We start from the raw sequence: 18,045 nt of genomic DNA on the forward strand, positions 1-18,045 counted from the left end.
GAAAATTTTATTAAAAGGTTTGAATGTTTGACTCTATTAAATAGAGCATTAAACAGTGAGATTTCTCATACAATTATGCAAAAAAAATACATAAACATATCCATAATGATATTTTCCTAACATTTATTATTATGTGCAAAGGACAGGCAGAACACTTTCATATATATTATATATTTAAACCTCACTGCAACCCTATGATCAGCATTATTATCATCCCCAATCCACAGACACCCAATTTGGAAATGAAATTCTAGATTACATCAATATAGATTAGAATGAAAGAGGATGAAGAAAAATAAACTTTTATTTGAAATTTTGTGAAGGTACACACTGGCCTGGTCATAAAATAAGCTATTGTTCAGTTTCAGAAAACAATAAGAATATTAAGGATAAGTAGAGATCATAATTTTTTTTTAAAAAAAAGTACAGAATAACTTTTAAATCAACAGGAAAAAATTTAATCTGCCACTGGAAATTAGCAAAGGATAAACTCAAGAAAAAAATGAAAGACCTAATAGTTTTAAGTTAGGAGAACTATGTCTTAATATCAAGCTGATTGCGATTATTTTAAACAGGTTAGCTTCATTAGTCAAAAGAGAGATATGTGCAAATTGGCAGCCCCTCCCTGAAAAAACTCAGTAATATATTTTCTATATGGCATACTTAAAAATAATGAGGCAGAAATATTGAAAATAAAATAATGGAAAAAGTTATACCATGTATATATTAACTAGCAAGTACTAGAATAACAAAATAACATGAGATAAAATCAATTTAAAGTAAAAACTATCAATACAAATTGAATTTGCATACTGCAAATGTAACAGTAGATCAATTCTTATAACAACAACATTATAAGAAAAACTTAACACAACCTTGAAATAGACAAAGACAAGAAGTAAAAAAAGAAATAGATAAATCAACAATTAAAGTTATAAATTTTTATGTCATTAAAAATTGATAGATTAAATTTACAGAAAACAAAATATGAGATGTGAATAAAGTAATTAACAATCTTGATATATACAACTTTATACATCATAGAATGCACATTTTTTTAAGCATATGTGTAATATTTACCCCCTAAAACACATCATATTCTAGCTTCCAAGAGAATCGTCAATAAGTTCCAAAGAATCAATTTCATGTTTTCTAACCACATATGGGAACTCAGAAATTAATAATCAAACTACTACTAAAAACCCTATTGAAAAACTACAAAACATAACACTGAATACATGAGAAATAGGTAAAAGAGGGCTTAACCCATGGAAGAAAGCGATGAGAGTCAGACTCCATTTTTGGACAATGGCAAATTATAAGCAGAATACCAGTCCCTCGTAAATGGGCTTCTGTTTAGGGCAAAATCTCTGTCTTGGGTGAAGGAAATACAAGAAATGATCAAAAATCATGTTAGAGAATCTAGGCATAGGATAAATCTTGTACACTGGTTCCCACATTAGAAAGTGGGTTCCGGGGATCACAGACACATGGTAATCTCAGTAGTCCAGACCCTTCTCTTCTCTGGAGGCTGTGAATCCTGGGTCTCATTAGCTGCAAAATCACTTGTGGGGACTTGCTAAAGAACAGGAGTCAACAGGTATCAAATTTCAAAGAGTGAAAATGTATCCTTCTCTGAATTGATTTGGGAATCAGAGTATTCCTCATAGTGCAAAACCCTCAGTAGACTTACATGTGACAAATGAGGAAAAGCAAAGGCCAAGGCTACATCAGTGATGCAATGTCTATCCTGCAGTCACAAAAGGTAGATTTACACAAGGAAGAAGAAAGAATCAGTGCTTACTGAGGCATATTCACTCTTCTTTATAAGCATTAGCAAAGAAAAAAAAAGGAGAACACTAAATTCAACGAACATTTTTATCTATTATTAATTTGCCCTACAATTTTGCTGTGCTTTCAAGTTTCATGGCAATCAATGAAATTACTCCTTCCTTATTTAGTGCAGGCCAAAGGTGCAGCAGTCCTGCAGCATATGTGTGGAGAGGCTTTTGTTCTTAGATCTCCACTGGTGTCAGGCAAAATTACCTTTTTCACTTTTCAATCGGCGGCGCCAGCATTAAAAGATAAAGGAAATAAGAATTTTCAGTAAGAGTATCTACATCGTAAGGCACCACGCAAAATAAAGTGTAGTATTCACTGAATATTTATTAAAGAAATAAGACCTTTTTTCTTAGAGAGGTAATGAGTAAAGAAGTAATAACTGTGCCAATTATTACAGCCACGTAACAACCCAAAAATTAGCAGTTTAAGACAACGATTTTATTTTGCTCACAATTTTCTGGGTCAGGGATTTTGAAACAGTTCAGCTAAGTAGTTCTCACTTGAATTCTTTCATGGAGTTTCAGTCTGATGTTGATTATGATCAAATTATCTAAAGGGTGATTTGGTTATGTATCCAATTGGGCCTATTCTCAGGGCTGGCAGTTGATGCTGGTTATTGGCTAGGTGTGTTGGCTAATGTTACTACACGTGACTTCTTCAGGGTGGTAGTACCAGAACAGTAAGAATTGTTACATAGTGGGGGCTTCACCACAAATAGGTGTCCCAGAGAACCAGGAGAATGCTGCATCACCCTTTATAACCTACTTTCAGAAGTCACATAGTATCACTTCCATCATCATTTATGGGTCAAAGCAGTCACAAGTCCACCAGATTCAAGGAGGAAAACAAACAAAAAAACCCACTTCTTAATGGCAGGAGATGTGTAGATATTTGATTTTTAGACATGTTTTAAAACTTTCAACATGACTAATACCTTATTTGGCAATAAAGATTATTCTAAATGAAATGTCTACAGACTTAATTCTTAAAATGAAATATAGAGATGTTAAACGAGTGAATATTCCACTATTAACATGAAAATGTCTAATAGCCAAAGACCACATTTGCTTTTAATTATACTTTTTGCCACACTATAAAATAGGTATGAACCAAGAGAAATTTTTATTTGATTCAGATAACACCAGAAAAAATGTGTATACTAAAGTTTCATGTTTTCCTACCTAAAATACGAAGTTTAAACATTTATAGAAAATTAAGCATGTAATTACTTGCTATGTAGACTCAGCTTTAAATGATTGTTAATTTTTGCTTAAATGGTCAACGTACCCCAATAGGAAAATAAATCTAATTAGTCAGTGTGTAAAAATCAATTATCCGTATGAAAATATCTTCAATTATAGTAGTAATTATGGAAAGTTTTTATATCCAAAGGCAATGAAAAACAATGGAAGAAATACTACATATTAAATAAAAATTCAATGTGTGCTACTTTTTAAATGTGACATTTAGAATGTTATTAGTTAAATAATAGAGGCAATGTCTGCTATCCCAAAGGAAATGCCGAGGGATACCTCCCTGCTACCCGATGCATTGCAAAAGAGGACAGCATGCTCTTTAGTGCTGTTTTCTCCTCTATTCTGAAAAAATAAAAAAAGAAAAACACCTTAGAATTGATTTCAGGTGACAATTTCTATTAGTCATTGTTTACAAACTATAAAAGAAAAAAATTACTTACAGATTCAAGTAATTTCGTTGTATTTGCCATACAAGTTCATCTATTTATTAAATGCTTTATGAACACACAGAGCTTTCTTTTCGTTCATAATTGATTAAATTTGTTATTTAGAGACAGATTATTTCTGAAGTTATTACTGGCATTTCATAAAGCTCTATATGAGCTTTCACATTTCTTTAAAAAAAAAAATCTATGCTTCTTTATGCCAGGTCAGTCTTTAGAGGAAAACAGTAAGGGTTCAAGAATTATTATTTCTCTCTCGTTTGTCTAAAGACTCCGGGTCTTTTTTGAAAATGAATGGAGTCATAAACCATACCTTTGTCCTCACATTTTAGCATTTCTCCCTCAATATCTAATATGCCTTGCAGTGAAGATGCTACTTCTGTAAACAGAATATGGAAGTCATTTGTGAGTAGTGTTTTTGTTCTGTGTAGTACTAGTGATAGAAACATTTGGCTTGAAGCCAAAAGATACTATTTTAGGCTTAGTACTTAGTATAATTTTCCAGCTGTTGTTGAGGAAAGCGTGTTACACTTCCCCTCCCATTACACTGACATACTCATCTATACATTTATATTTTGCTGCTTTTTCAAATCAGTGATGCAGCTGCCACAATATGCCTCCTCCTTCCAGCAGGTGGTAGATTATTCTCTGTATGAAATGACATCATTCCGTATCTTGCAGAAAACATGCCCTCTGAGCTGAGGAAAGGGCAGAACCATTATGAAAAACAAAATCTAGATGAATTTATCACATTGTATGTAGTGAAACCATATTATATATTTTAGAGAATTAACAACTAAGGGCAATACAATCAAATTATTAATGGCATTTGAAGAAGAAACAGTAAAATATAAACAAAGATTTCAATAATTTAAATAGGAGTAACAGTTTGCCTTCTTTAGAATCAACACTAAGGGAAACATAATTAGATTGTGTGGTCCTACTGCTATTCTACTTCTTCCCGACAGAAAGACAAACACTTGTGTTATACTTAAGATAATTTCTGAGTTTATGAGGCTATATTTAGCTGATGATTTGGTTATATGCTTTACTAAGCAATACCATAACAAACATTTTCATTACAGCTACAATGGCTGAAAACATTTTTGCTCCCAAACAGAAACCTATTTAATAGTCAATAAAAAGGGCTTTTGGCTGACATTCAATTTTAAAATGAAAAAGGCGTATTTCATATTTGTTTTCTAATGAAGATAGAGTAGAAAATGATGTAAAAAAAAAACACAGAACCAATTGGGCTATCCAGTAGTTTACTTTAGAGATGAGAATCTATAAAAGAGCAGGTGATACCATAATATTTACCATTCTTTAATAGATATTTTAAATTATCTGACATAGAATATTCAGCATATTTTTCATTACCTTTGAAGGAAATAACAATATTTTACACCAAAATATATTTTTTTGAAATATTTTAAAATGGCTGCCTCTTGGTCATCCTGACAGAAGTAGCTTTGCAAAGGTGTCTTAAGTGGGAAAATTGTGCATCTATAAAGAATCTCCATTAATCCATCCATACCCCCTCCCCTTTCTATCTCTTTCCTCAGACCCAGGAGAGATTGAGAGTATCACACTTTTTAAAGTCTGAAAAGAAACATTTACCATCTAGTATCTCCGAGGGATGTTTCATCCGAGTAACAAATTCACCTTTGCTAGCCAAGCTTCTGTCTTTCTCTCTCAACCTGTCTTGCCACTAAACCCGATTTACCTTTTTCTGGCCGTACTCTGAGTCTGCATTTTTTACTGTGGCCTCAGGATGATACATAAGCTCCTGTAATTCATTGGGAGGTTGGGTTTTCATTCTGACGGCTCCTGTGTATGCTTGTTAAATAAATTTGTATGCCTTTTTTTCCTATTAATCAATCTGCCTTGTGTCAGTGATTTTCAGAAAACCTTTAAGGGGCCAAGAGCCCACGGCCCCCACATATTGTACATATTTTATGCAGAAATATACATAAATAAAATCATGTTGATGTACACTAAACAGTATTTTCCTTTCTACGTATGTTCATTACTTAGTTATTGTAAACCAGAAAGTATCTCAGATAGGTGTCTATCAATTTAGAAGTTTATTTTCCAAGGTTTAGGATATGCCTGGAAGAAAAGAACACAGAATCACAGAAACAGTCTGTGGTCTGTGTTTTTCTCCAAAGAAGAACTTCAGGGTTTGAATATTTAAAGATGAAAAGTGGACTGGAGGGAAAGAGGTGAAACTATCTTTGCAAAAATTATAAGAGAAAATTATGACAGGAAAAGAGACCTGACCTATCTGACTCCCTGTTGATTCTAACTTCCAAGCTGTCCTTGTTCATTCCTGGTCATAGGCCAAACTAACTGTGGGAGGAACTTATTTTGCCATTGAAAGTATTGGCAAAAACTGCAGTTACCTTTGCACCAACCTAATAGTTTACAGTTTAACTTTGAAACAAAGACAATAACAACCCTTTCCCAAAATGAGCCCCCTACCTGCCTGGGGCTAGACTGCTTTTGCAGGAGCAACAAGTCAGCCACAAGTTGAGAAATTATGGTTTAGAAGTCATGCAGCTGGAGGCTACAAGATTCTGAACATCCCCAAATTGTTCCTGGGGATAAACTCATTATTGCAAAACTTGAGATCAGAGCTTGAGATGTTTTGTAGACACCGTACTTGATGAATCAGCTGGCACCACCCAGACAGATAAACTGGGTCAGCGAGTCTTGTGCCCCTTTCTCCCCCTGGGAACTGACTCAGTCCAAGACATCTTAGACCCAACCTATCAGCACTCACCACTTTCCAACCCCTTCCCCACCAAATTATCCTTAAAAATCTGGATCCCTGAGTTTTTGGGGCAACTGATTTGAGTAATAATAAAATTCTAGTCTCCTGTACAGCCAGCTCGGCATGAATTAAACTCTTTCTCTATTGCAATCCCCCTGTCTTGGTAAATCTGCTCTGTCTAGGCAGCCGGCAGGGAAAACCAGTTGGGAGGTTACAGAGGGAAGATATGGTAATCCACATGTTTCAAGGGAAAAGGAGCAGGTAGGGGAATAGTCAGTTATGTATTCACCTCACGCATTGTGGATGAGATAAAGTGAATATAGAGTAGCTACCTTTGGAGATGTTTAACCTTTTATTTGTACCTATCTGCCTAGGAACAAAAGAAAAGGCAGTTTCTTGCATGACTCAGCTTTCAGCTTAATTATTTTCTTTTGGCATAAGGAATCGGGGCCCTGAGTTTTTCTTTTTCACTCACATTTCCTTTAAATGTCATAAAAGAATACAGTAAGGAATCAATAGTTCTAATCTCTACTTTGTTAATGTTTATCAGTTCACCTATTTTGTAATGGAAAAATATGTTATATCATTTATGTGGGTTACAGAAGAAGCTGGACTTTAAACACATTGAGTAATTATAGCTTGTATATGTTAGTTTATAGACAATAAAGTATATCTGGGTTATGAAGAAACTTCAAGTTTTGAGGTGAAAGAGATAAGTTCAATTCATGCTACCATTAGGAGAAATTAAATGTCTGTGGCAATAGTTTGGGAAAGGATTGGCAAGCCCTCTAAAGCAAAGAAACAAATTCTTCATTGTGAAGGACTACCGATTACCAGAGTGGATAGTGTGGTTTGTGCTAGAAAGCTATTGACTTATTTATTATATCCTTCCTGGAAGACAATATAAGGTGTCATGAGGAAAGTGTTTCCAATATTGAATACTTTTCTGTCCTAACAAGATGAGCCCAAGAAGGTGGAGATAATAGATGGCAGTTATGTACTGTAGGGAGAAAGCTTTTTTAATGACTTAGCACAAAGTAGTCCCCAGTGAATGTCTTAAATGAACACAGAATGAAGAAGCTATGTACCACATTTTTAGAAAATGAAAAGTAACACCTCTCTCTGCTAAGCCAATAATTAGCATGTGAAGTCAATGTTTATATTGTTTTCAAACTTCCAGAAATGCTATGGAAAGATTAAGCTCAGAATTAGATAAAATTAGGTAGGAAATTGATAACAGATACTGTATGTTTTTAGAAGTGATGTTTATGTTGTGTGCAGAAATGTTTAAAAATGTTTTTACATTAAAAATTTCATTCTAGTAGCTAACATAGTCATACAAAAATAAGAATTATAATAAACTTCCATGATTCTACCAACCAGATATAACCCTTATTATCACAGCAGCATGTATCCTTACAGTCTTTTTTCTGAACATATGTCGCTGGAATCTCAAATTATTCAGAACCATAACATTTTATATTTGTCCCCAATAATGCAATAAGTAGATAATTTAAACAAACCTAACTCTCATCCCTACTTACATACAACTCACATACTTCTTTCTTGCTGAATAGCATTTCTGTCATTAGAATTTTGGACTGATTTTATACTTTTCAGGTACCTTTAGTTACTAGACTGTTATAACTGATAAATTATTATTTGAACTCAATATTGATCCAGAGCTTTGGTATTTGTCTTTCAACATAGGCAGATCAATGACTCTAGTCCCTTAGTGTAGAGAAAGGTCAGTCTTGTACTGAAAAGCTTCTTAGTTTCTCCTTTTCTATTTGTTCCTCAGGGTTTGTCACCATTGAGTGATAAAGGTGTCAGGTCCCAATTGTCAGTTCATTGTTGGCTATGTGGATTTAGAATTGGTACATGGTACTTAGCAATTTTTGAACTTAGCTGTGTGCTTCAGGCACGATTCAGAAACAAGAGGACAAGTTTTGCAAAGCTATACATACACAAACATAGCCTTAATTTTTTATAAAAATGGGACTTACTATACAAATTCTTTGTAACTATTTTTAACATGCATTATATCATAACATTGTTCTATATTGAGCATCATTAATAAAACTTTCATCTTTTCTACATTACAATGATAGCACATACTTCTCTTAACAATTGAAATGACATACAAATATTCCTTGATTCACAATGAGGTTATATCTAGATAAACCGGTTGTATGTTGAAAATATTGTTAAGTCAAAAATGCATTTAATGCACCTAACCTTTAAAACATCATAGGTGAGCCTAGCCTACCTTAAATGTGCCCAGAACACTTACATTAGCCTACAGGTGGGCAAAGTCATCTAACACAAAATCCCTTTTATAATATCTCTTGTAATTTATTGAATACTGCACTGGAAGTAATAAACAGAATGGTCGTTTCGGTTGTTTACCCTTGTGATTGCGCAGCTGACTGGGAGCTGTAGCTCACTGCTGCTGCCCGGCATCCTGGGACTGTATCCTGCAGCTAGCCAGAGAAGAGAGCAACATTCAAAGTATGGTTTCTACTAAATATGTATTGCTTTCACATCATCATAAAGTTCAACAATTGTATGTCGAACCAATAAGTCAGGGACCATCTGTATTGCAAAATGCATAAAAGCCATGCTAGTTATCTTTCTCTACTTCTCTTTCTCATCTCATTGAGATAACCAATACTAATAGCCTAAAATGCTCACTTTCAATCCTTTTTTGTTGTTCATGAATATATATATATAAGCATATATATTTACATATATTATATCCACTATTTTCTTTGTTATTAAAGTAGAATCATATGATATACACACACCTTTGCAACTTTCTTTTTCCCTGAAAAAGTGACTCCCCATCAGTTGGAAGAGAAAGATTTAACAGCTTTCCAAAACAATTGTCTATAAATACAGATATGTGTAGACAAATACAATTTTATTTAAATTAGGTTTCTTTTCATGGGCACACCCATTTCCTTCCCTCTCTTCTCTCAGGCAGCCTGTGCCAAAAAAAAACAAAAACAAAAACAAAAAAAAACAACCAACCCTCAGGTATATAAATCTTTTCTTTTTCACATAATCTTCCATACATTTTTTCCCTCTTTCACTCACACACCTGCATGAGTGTATAAAATAGAGCAATTGATAACTCCAAACACTCTTTTCTGCATATTACCTTTAAAAAAACCAACAGCCTTCGAATGATGATTGAAAAGACTCAGTTCAAATATACAGCTTCTCCTCAGATCCTTGGGGCCATACCAAGATGGAACACATTTATGGGGCCAATATAAATCTTTCTCCAATGGGGGCCATTAACCCTCGGATCTCTGAAGAGTAAACAATCAGCAGACTCAATTCAGACTCTGCTCCAAGGCTTTCCAGAGCGTCCTCTAAAGCCTCCAGGTTACCAAGATCTTGTATTTCTCAAACAGTGTTTCTCAAACATTTGGTTGAAATCCCTTTATATTCTTGTTATTCAGGACCAAAATACTTTTATTTTTGTGGGCAATATCTCTGAATATTGATCATATTAGATATGAAAACTAAGAAAGTTTGAAAATATTTGTTCACATTCAAAACAAATAATAAATGTATTACATGTAAACGTACTACATTTTGAAAAATATTAAGGAAATTAATGCATAATAAGACTATATGCTATACATAGGTATTGAATGTGGCTATGGAAAGTTTTATAAAAATGATGGATGAATAACAACTCCTTTTCTGTTCATACACCTACATTAACTTTTTTTTTTTCAATGTAAAGGTGTATTTTGTATTACAATTTTTCCTGGATAGAAAATATTAGCCTTGACTATTAATGGAAAGAAAGAAAATAGAGATGACTAAGACTCCAAATATTTGATGAACTACCTATTGTCATCAAAACGTTCTGAGAGAAATATAAAGTTGTCCCATCACAAGCACATACACGCTATGCATTACAGCAGGACCTGTGTTGCAAACTCTTTGTGGCCTCTCCTCAGACATATGTTCATAAATTAGATGGTTCTGGCTCCTTTACATGTGTTTCACTTACAAAACTTGCCACTTCTTTTTGAAGAGTACCTAACAACTATGAACCTATCTACTCCCTCACTGGAAGCTTCTTCCCGTAGTAAAAAAGGTGATTTGTTTCGTTAGCTTTGACTCATGTTAACTCTGTGACCATCTACCTTTGAGTGAAGGCTGGAGAGAATGAGTAAGTAAGTGAGTGAGTGAGTGAGTGAGTGAGTGAGTGAGTGAGTGTTTGTGTGTGTTTTATAGGGAGATTGCTGGCAAGGAGCTCCTCCTAGAGGTTAGGGAATGCATCTCCCAGTATGTGAAGTTACAATTGTTTTAAGAAACTAAATACAATGTCTAGTGTACATATGCTGTTAGTATAGATGTATATATAGGAAACCAAATTTTTTTTCTATGTGTGTAAAAATTTTGTCTTCAGAAGTTGTGTCTTCAAACATTTTGGGTTTGTAAGAAAGTCACAGTAAATAAAAGTCATCTTGATCAACTGTGCCACTTTATAAGTAAGAAAAATAATAACAATCATTTGAAATCTGTTGGCTATCAGAATTTTTGAAATCTTGGACATATATCTCCCAAGCACAATGTTCCACCTTTGCATTTTCAGTGGTCAAAAATTTTAAATTGAAGTTTCTTAACTAGAACTTATGACAGAGATATTTAATAAATACATTTAGATTTAAGGAATTCTTATAAAGATAGTATAGAGAGTTCCAGTATATCCTATGCTCAGTTTCCCCTATTAACAACTGAAATTAAAATAGTACATTTGTCATCGTTATTGAACCAATACTGATACAATATTATTAACTAAAGTTCATTTTAGATTACTTTTTAAAATTTCCTTGATTTTCCTGTTTTTATTTTTTTCATATAAACTATTTATTAGGCCGGGCGCGGTGGCTCACGCTTGTAATCCCAGCACTTTGGGAGGCCGAGGCGGGCGGATCACGAGGTCAGGAGATCGAGACCATGGTGAAACCCTGTCTCTACTAAAAATACAAAAAATTAGCCGGGCGTGGTGGCGGGCGCCTGTAGTCCCAGCTACTTGGAGAGGCTGAGGCAGGAGAATGGCGTGAACCTGGGAGGCGGAGCTTGCAGTGAGCCGAGATCGTGCCACTGCACTCCAGCCTGGGCGACAGAGCGAGACTCCATCTCAAAAAAAAAAAACAAAGAAAAAAAAAAAAAACAAAGAAAAAAAAAAAAACTATTTATTAACAGACAAGGCCCGCATGTCAATTTCTTCTTGGACACACCCACAGCAGGGCCACCACAGCCAGTGGTCTTGGCGTGCTTGCCTCAGACATGAAGGCCCCAGAAGTGGCACAGCCCTCTGTGGGCCTGAATCTTCTTCAGTCACTCCAGATCTTCACAGACCTTGTTTTTCAGACCACTGGCCAGGACCTGGCTCTATTTTCCATCCTTTACATCTGTCTGTTTAAGGACCAGTCTGGGATCTTGTACTGGTGTAGATTTTGTACAATGGTCATCACAGGTTCCACCTCATCCTCAGTGAGTTCTCGTGCCCTCTTGGTGATGTCAATATCTGCTTTCCTCAACACCATGTGAGCATATCTTCAACCCACACCCTTAATGGCAGTGACGGCAAAGGCTATTTTCCACTGCCCATTGATGTTAGTGTTGGGTACTCGCAGAATATGCTGGAACTTCTCAGGGATCACTACGGATATGGCAGCAACACAAGTGGAGGTGTGGAGGCCACCTGTGGAATAGCTCAGTTTTCCTTAACGTGCTTTTTCTGTCCTAAAATCTCATCCAGCATACCACATTACAATTAGTTGTCCTGTGTCCTATGTCTTATTTGTGATAGTTTCTCAGGTGTTCCTTGTTTTTGATGACTGACAGTTTTCAGGGTTACTGCTCGGATATTTGGATATTTGGTAGAATATCCCTTAGTAGAGATTTGTCTGAAGTCTCTCTTGTGGTTAGAATGCACTATGTGTTCTGGGCAGTACTATAGAGTTTATTTGGCCTCAGCATAGTAATCGCCTCAGAGTTCCTGGCTCACTGCCAAGTTTCCCAAGAGATGGTCTTCAAGTAGAATATGCTTAGCAAAAGGTGATCAGGAAGTTCAGAGTTTCTAAGTGCTCAAGCGTGCTTTAGAACATGTACATTTTCAGGAAGTTTCTGGACCCACATAAATATTGTATTTGTTCCTAGTTCCTAGGAGGCTATTTAATACTATGTATATGGAAGGACAGTCACCAAGAAAGTTAACCCAATACCCTACAAAGATAAAGTGGCTTTACTGATAGGATGAGCATTCAACCCAATTTGACAGGGACATTTTCAAATTCTAGCGGTTGTCCAATTGTCATTTTTAATAGCCTCTGTTCTTAACTTAAAAATGTTGTAGGTTATATATTCTATTTCATCATGGATTCATTTCCTACTGCTTCTGTAACAAATTGTCACAAATACAATGACAGAACACAGTTTTTTTATAGTACAGTTTGGCGATCAGAAGGTAAAAGTCAGGTTTAACAGGCTGAAATCCTGATATATGCAGGACATCAGGAGACTCTGTGGAGAACACAGTCGCTTGCCTTTTCCAGCTTCTACTGGCTGAGGCACTCATGCAAGGTAAGATATTTACAGGTTTGAGGGATTAGGGTGTGGAAATCTTTGGAGTATCATTATTCTGATTACCATACACTGTAGTAACAGAGAGCAAGTAAAAAGTTAAAAAAAAATCAATTTTGAGCCATGAAGCTTATGGGTTTTGGGTACAAGACTTAACTCTGAGAATACATTTAAATGTAACTCATTACTCCTCCGTGCATTTTTATCACTCATCTGCTGTTCAGATATACAAAGATAAATTATAATAATGTATGATAACTTGTGGTGATAAAATGCTGTAAGAAGAGAAGGAAAATAGCATAAATTTATGACTGTGTTTATTAGCTACACTCCCCTCTCCTAACATTGCAATATGGACCAAGCAAAAGCAGGTGAGTTTATGTGACAAAATCATAAAATTTCCAAACAGAGTTTCTTGAGAGTTTCAAGGTCTCAATATTACGTTATTGGTTTTCTGCCTTACTAATTCTGTGACGTCCTAATAAATTAGACAACTTCATAGAGTCATTGCTTAGAGACAGCTTGGTGGATTTCTTTGAGGTGACTAAACAGAGGAAGAGTTGCCTGTAGATGTGGCAGGGTAGACAGTGGTAGTGGACAAACAAGTAATACAGTAAAATGGAATCCTTCTAAACATATGACTTTTAAAACTAATAGTTGATTTCTAGCACATTGCCAAGGACATTTCTAATAAGTGTAACTCAATTATTTCCATGTACATTTTAGATAAAAATAATTCAGTACCCTTCATTGTTAGATATTTATTCATCCATAGCTGAAGGCTGCTTTAATCTGTGATGGCATAAAAATAGCCACGAATATTTTGATGCTTCTTCTAATGAGAGGTGAGGTCTGTGAGTCCTCCCTTGAGTTGGGGCTAGGCTCTGACTGTTTTAAATAATGTAGTATACTGAAAATGATGCTATAGCAGTTTTGACTGTAGATTTTAAGAGGATGAGCAGCTTCATTCCTCTTGGTGCATTGACCAACCATGTCAAGGTCTGACTGACCTGAGTCCTCCATGCTGTGAGGAAGCCCTAGCTAATGTTAAGGTCATATAGAACAAGGGGAAGAGAGAGGGAGAGAGACAGAGAGAGGGAGGGGTGTGTGCAGTTTGGGAGGGTGAGGTGGCAGGATCACTTGAGGCCAAGAGTTCAAGACCAGCCTGGGCACATAGTGGGACCCCATCTGTACAAAAAGAAGGGAATAAAGAACAAGAAAAAAGAGGTGCAAGGGTTAGAAAGGTGAGAGAGAGAGAGAGAGAGAGAGATGCCTTGCTAGCTCTCAGCTCTTTCTGTTTACTCCAGATATGCAAGTCCTTGCAGTATCCCAGTTGGGATGTTTTTGTGGATCAGAGATGAACTATCTTTGCTGAGCCCCACTCAAATTTCTGAGCCAAAAATTGAAAAAATAAGAAAATGATTGCTGTTCTTTGCAAAATTTAGATTTCAGTGTGCTATATTTTACAGCAGTCATTAATAACTGCATACTCAAAGTGTACACCTTCATTCTTAAACAACTTGGGGGAAATCTGCCTATTAACTGTTTTCTATCCAACCTTCACATTTTGGAGTTCCTTCAGTTGGCTCATATATGGTTTGTAATGCCTGGCTGATCTCTTTCAATGGATACTTTGCTTAGAGTATCTGCTTCATTATTGGTTCCAGGTTAAACCTAGGCTTAAAATTTGTGTTTTGTTTTACACTTTCTGTATATGCCAAAGCCTGACTCTTGTACATGTAAACTGACCTCTTGATCCCAGAAGTCTAACTGCGAGTTAAGTAGAGACAACCACTGATGCATTTGGGATAGAAAATTTTGATTTTTATTATGGCAACCTGACCTAAGGGGCCATTAAAAAAAATCTTAGAACTTCTAGCATTTATTTAACCCTTGCTTTAAAGAGTACACTACATAGCATATTTAAATTTTGAAAAAAAAATGCTTTTCAAATTTCTATTGTTTTCAGAGTATTAAAATACACAAAAAATTACCATGTCCCAACTACTTTTCTAATCACTTGAGTTATAATAGTGAGCAAAAAAGGGCAAAGATCCTGCTGTCATCAAATTTTACTTTTAGTGGTGAGAAAGAGAAAATGTACATATAAACAAACAACAAATATGTAAGTGATATGTCTGGCCGTTTGGTCCTTTATGGTAGCCACTGGACACATATAGCTATTTAAATTTAAATAAAATTTAGTTGTAAATTCAATTTAAAAACTTCAGTTCCCCAGGCACACTAGCCAACTTTCAAGAGCCCAGAAGTCTACTATATTGCACAGTATGGATTACAGAAACTTTCCATCATCACAGAAAGTTCTTTGGGTTGGACTAGAAAAGTAATGCAAGATAAGAATAGGTGCTCACAATAATTTGAAATTCAAGAGGAACAAAAATATTTCTGAATGTCTTTTTAGAGCATTATATAGATCTTTTTATGTGCCTCATAAATATCATAATTCTCAAGAGATGATTAATTTTTCTTAGTTGAAAGAAGAAGGTGAATTTGTTGTTCTTCAGCATTCATTAAGGGCACAGTTTAGAATTTCTTCATTTTTCTTTTTTAAATCCCTTTACAAGAAAGGAGAGGTAGTATATTAATGATGGTCTTTGCTACTTCTGCTGTGGTTTGAATTACACAAAATGTTTACAGATGCTATGAAAGAGCGCTGGATGATTAATGAATATTAATCATATTTAGATTAATGAATATTTATTGTAAGAAAGAATGTTACAGTAACAAATCGAATAATATTGAAGCCTAAACTTTTGCCATATTAGGATTCAAATTTGACTTTCAAGGGAAATATAATTCATAAAATATTTATTTCAAGAGATAGAATTTTAATTTAGTTAAATATTATTGAACAAAATATATCAAACTTCTGCCTCTGGCTAATTGGATTTTGATTGCTTTTTAGTTATCATCTTCTGTCTTTGGTTCATCAAAAAGATCTATATCTGCACTCATATTTTAGTGAAATAATTGTTACGCATACGTATTTCTAAGTTATGATCATGTTATATTACCATTTAAATATATTTAGGTGAAATGTTAATGAAGTGGAAAGGCTTACCACTGTGTCACTGAATAAAAAAATTTAACATGTAATGCTACATTAGAGATTAGAAAGAACAAAAATATTGATGAGAAAAATTTAAAACTATTAGTGATAGAAAGCTATACCAAACTTTGAATAAAAAGGAACTTCTTCAATCATCAGATAAAAGTAGCTACAAAAATCTCTCAGTAAATAACTTATTTGATGTTAAATCAGAAACAATACATTATTGTTCAGCTTTTTTTTTTTTTTTTTTTTGAGACGGAGTCTTGCTCTTTTGCCCGGGCTGATGGCCTGCAGTGAGCCGAGATCGGGCCACTGCAAGCTCTTCCTCCCAGATTCACTCCATTCTCCTGCCTCAGCCTCCCAAGTAGCTGGGACTACAGGTGCCCACCACCACGCCCAGCTAATTTTTTGTATTTTTAGTAGAGATGGGGTTTCACTGTGTTAGCTAGGATGGTCTCTTATCTCCTGACCTTGTGATCCGCCCACCTCGGCCTCCCAAAGTGCTGGGATTACAGGTGTGAGCCACCATGCCCGGCCCTAATGTTCAGTTTTATAACATTTATTCTATGTATTATGAGAGGTCTTAGCATTTTTATTTTCACAAAGAAAAAAGAGGGGCGCAGGCAGGGCATAATGGCTCATGCCTATAATCCTAGCAGTTTGGGAGGGTGAGGTGGGAGGATCACTTGAGGCCAAGAGTTCAAGACCAGCCTGGGCACATAGTGGGACCCCATCTGTACAAAAAGAAGGGAATAAAGAACAAGAAAAAAGAGGTGCAAGGGTTAGAAAGGAAGCAAAACAGCTATTATTATTCACAAATAATATGTAATATGATTATTAAGTTCAATACAAATAGTAACCAGGATTTTTGTTCAACAACAAGAGCATCTATTTCTGGAAGTTTCATTTATGATAGAAATAGTATTATGGGACAGTTATGAGTAAAAGTAAGAAAGAAAGAAAAAAAGAAGAAATGATACACATAAGTTTTATGAAAAAACATTTTAAAATGTTGAAAGGTATTTAGAAAGTTCCAAATATGTGAAAGAAAATGCTATGTTCATAGATAGTCTTCTCCCATAAAGATATATATTGTCCTAAACTACTTTACAGAGTCAACAGAATTCAATAAAAAAAAAAGCAAAAAACTTGTACAAACAAGGACACACATTACAAAATGGAGGAGAGAAGCTACAAGAATAGTTAAGGCATACTGAGAAAGAATAAGATTGACTGGGGAGGGGAGCATTTTCTATATGGAAAGATATATTACAAAATCTTAGTAGTTAAGAGTATCTGTTTTGGCACAGCAATAAACAAACACAGCAATGAAAATGATGGAGAGAGGAGAAACAGACCTAACCATACAGAGACTAAAAACCAAAGCCAGGCGTGGTGGCTCACCCTTGTAATCCCAGCACTTTGGGAGGCTGAGGCGGGCGGATCACGAGGTCAGGAGACCGAGACCATGGTGAAACCCTGTCTCTACTAAAAACACACACAAAAAAATTACCCAGCCGTGGTGCCGGGCCCCTGTAGTCCCAGCTACTCGGAGAGACTGAGGCAGGAGAATGGCGTGAACCCGGGAGGTGGAGCTTGCAGCGAGCCGAGATTGTGCCACTGCACTCCAGCCTGGGCGACAGAGGGAGACTCCGTCTCAAAAAAAAAAAAAGTAAAAATAAAATAAAAACCAAAACTTTTAGATTCAGGCGTATATGTGTGGTTTTGTCATATAGGTAAAATTGTGTTACAGGGGTTTGTTGTACCTATTATTTCATCAAGTAGGTACTAAGTGTAGCACCTAATAGTTTTTTTTCTGGTTCTCTCTCTCCTCCCACCCTCCAACCTCTGATCAGCCCCATTGTGTGTTGTTCCCCTCTATGTGTCCATATTTTCTCATCACTTAGCTCCCACTTAGAGGTGAGAACATGTGGTTTTCTGTTCCTGCATTAGTTTGTTAAGGAAAATGAAGTCCAGCTCCATCCATGTTTCTATAAAGGACATGATCTTATTCTTTGTAATGGCTGCATAGTATTC

The 18,045-nt window shown here is 35.5% G+C and overlaps 1 pseudogene; it reads right to left on the reverse strand.

Moving 5' to 3' along the window:
* Nucleotides 1-1,422: 1,422 nt before the first annotated feature.
* LOC131382922 (small ribosomal subunit protein uS13-like) lies at nucleotides 1,423-13,958 on the reverse strand (annotated as a pseudogene).
* Nucleotides 13,959-18,045: the final 4,087 nt, after the last annotated feature.

This window comes from Hylobates moloch, unplaced genomic scaffold (assembly GCF_009828535.3).
Source record: "Hylobates moloch isolate HMO894 unplaced genomic scaffold, HMol_V3 SCAFFOLD_2, whole genome shotgun sequence".
NCBI lineage: Eukaryota > Metazoa > Chordata > Mammalia > Primates > Hylobatidae > Hylobates > Hylobates moloch.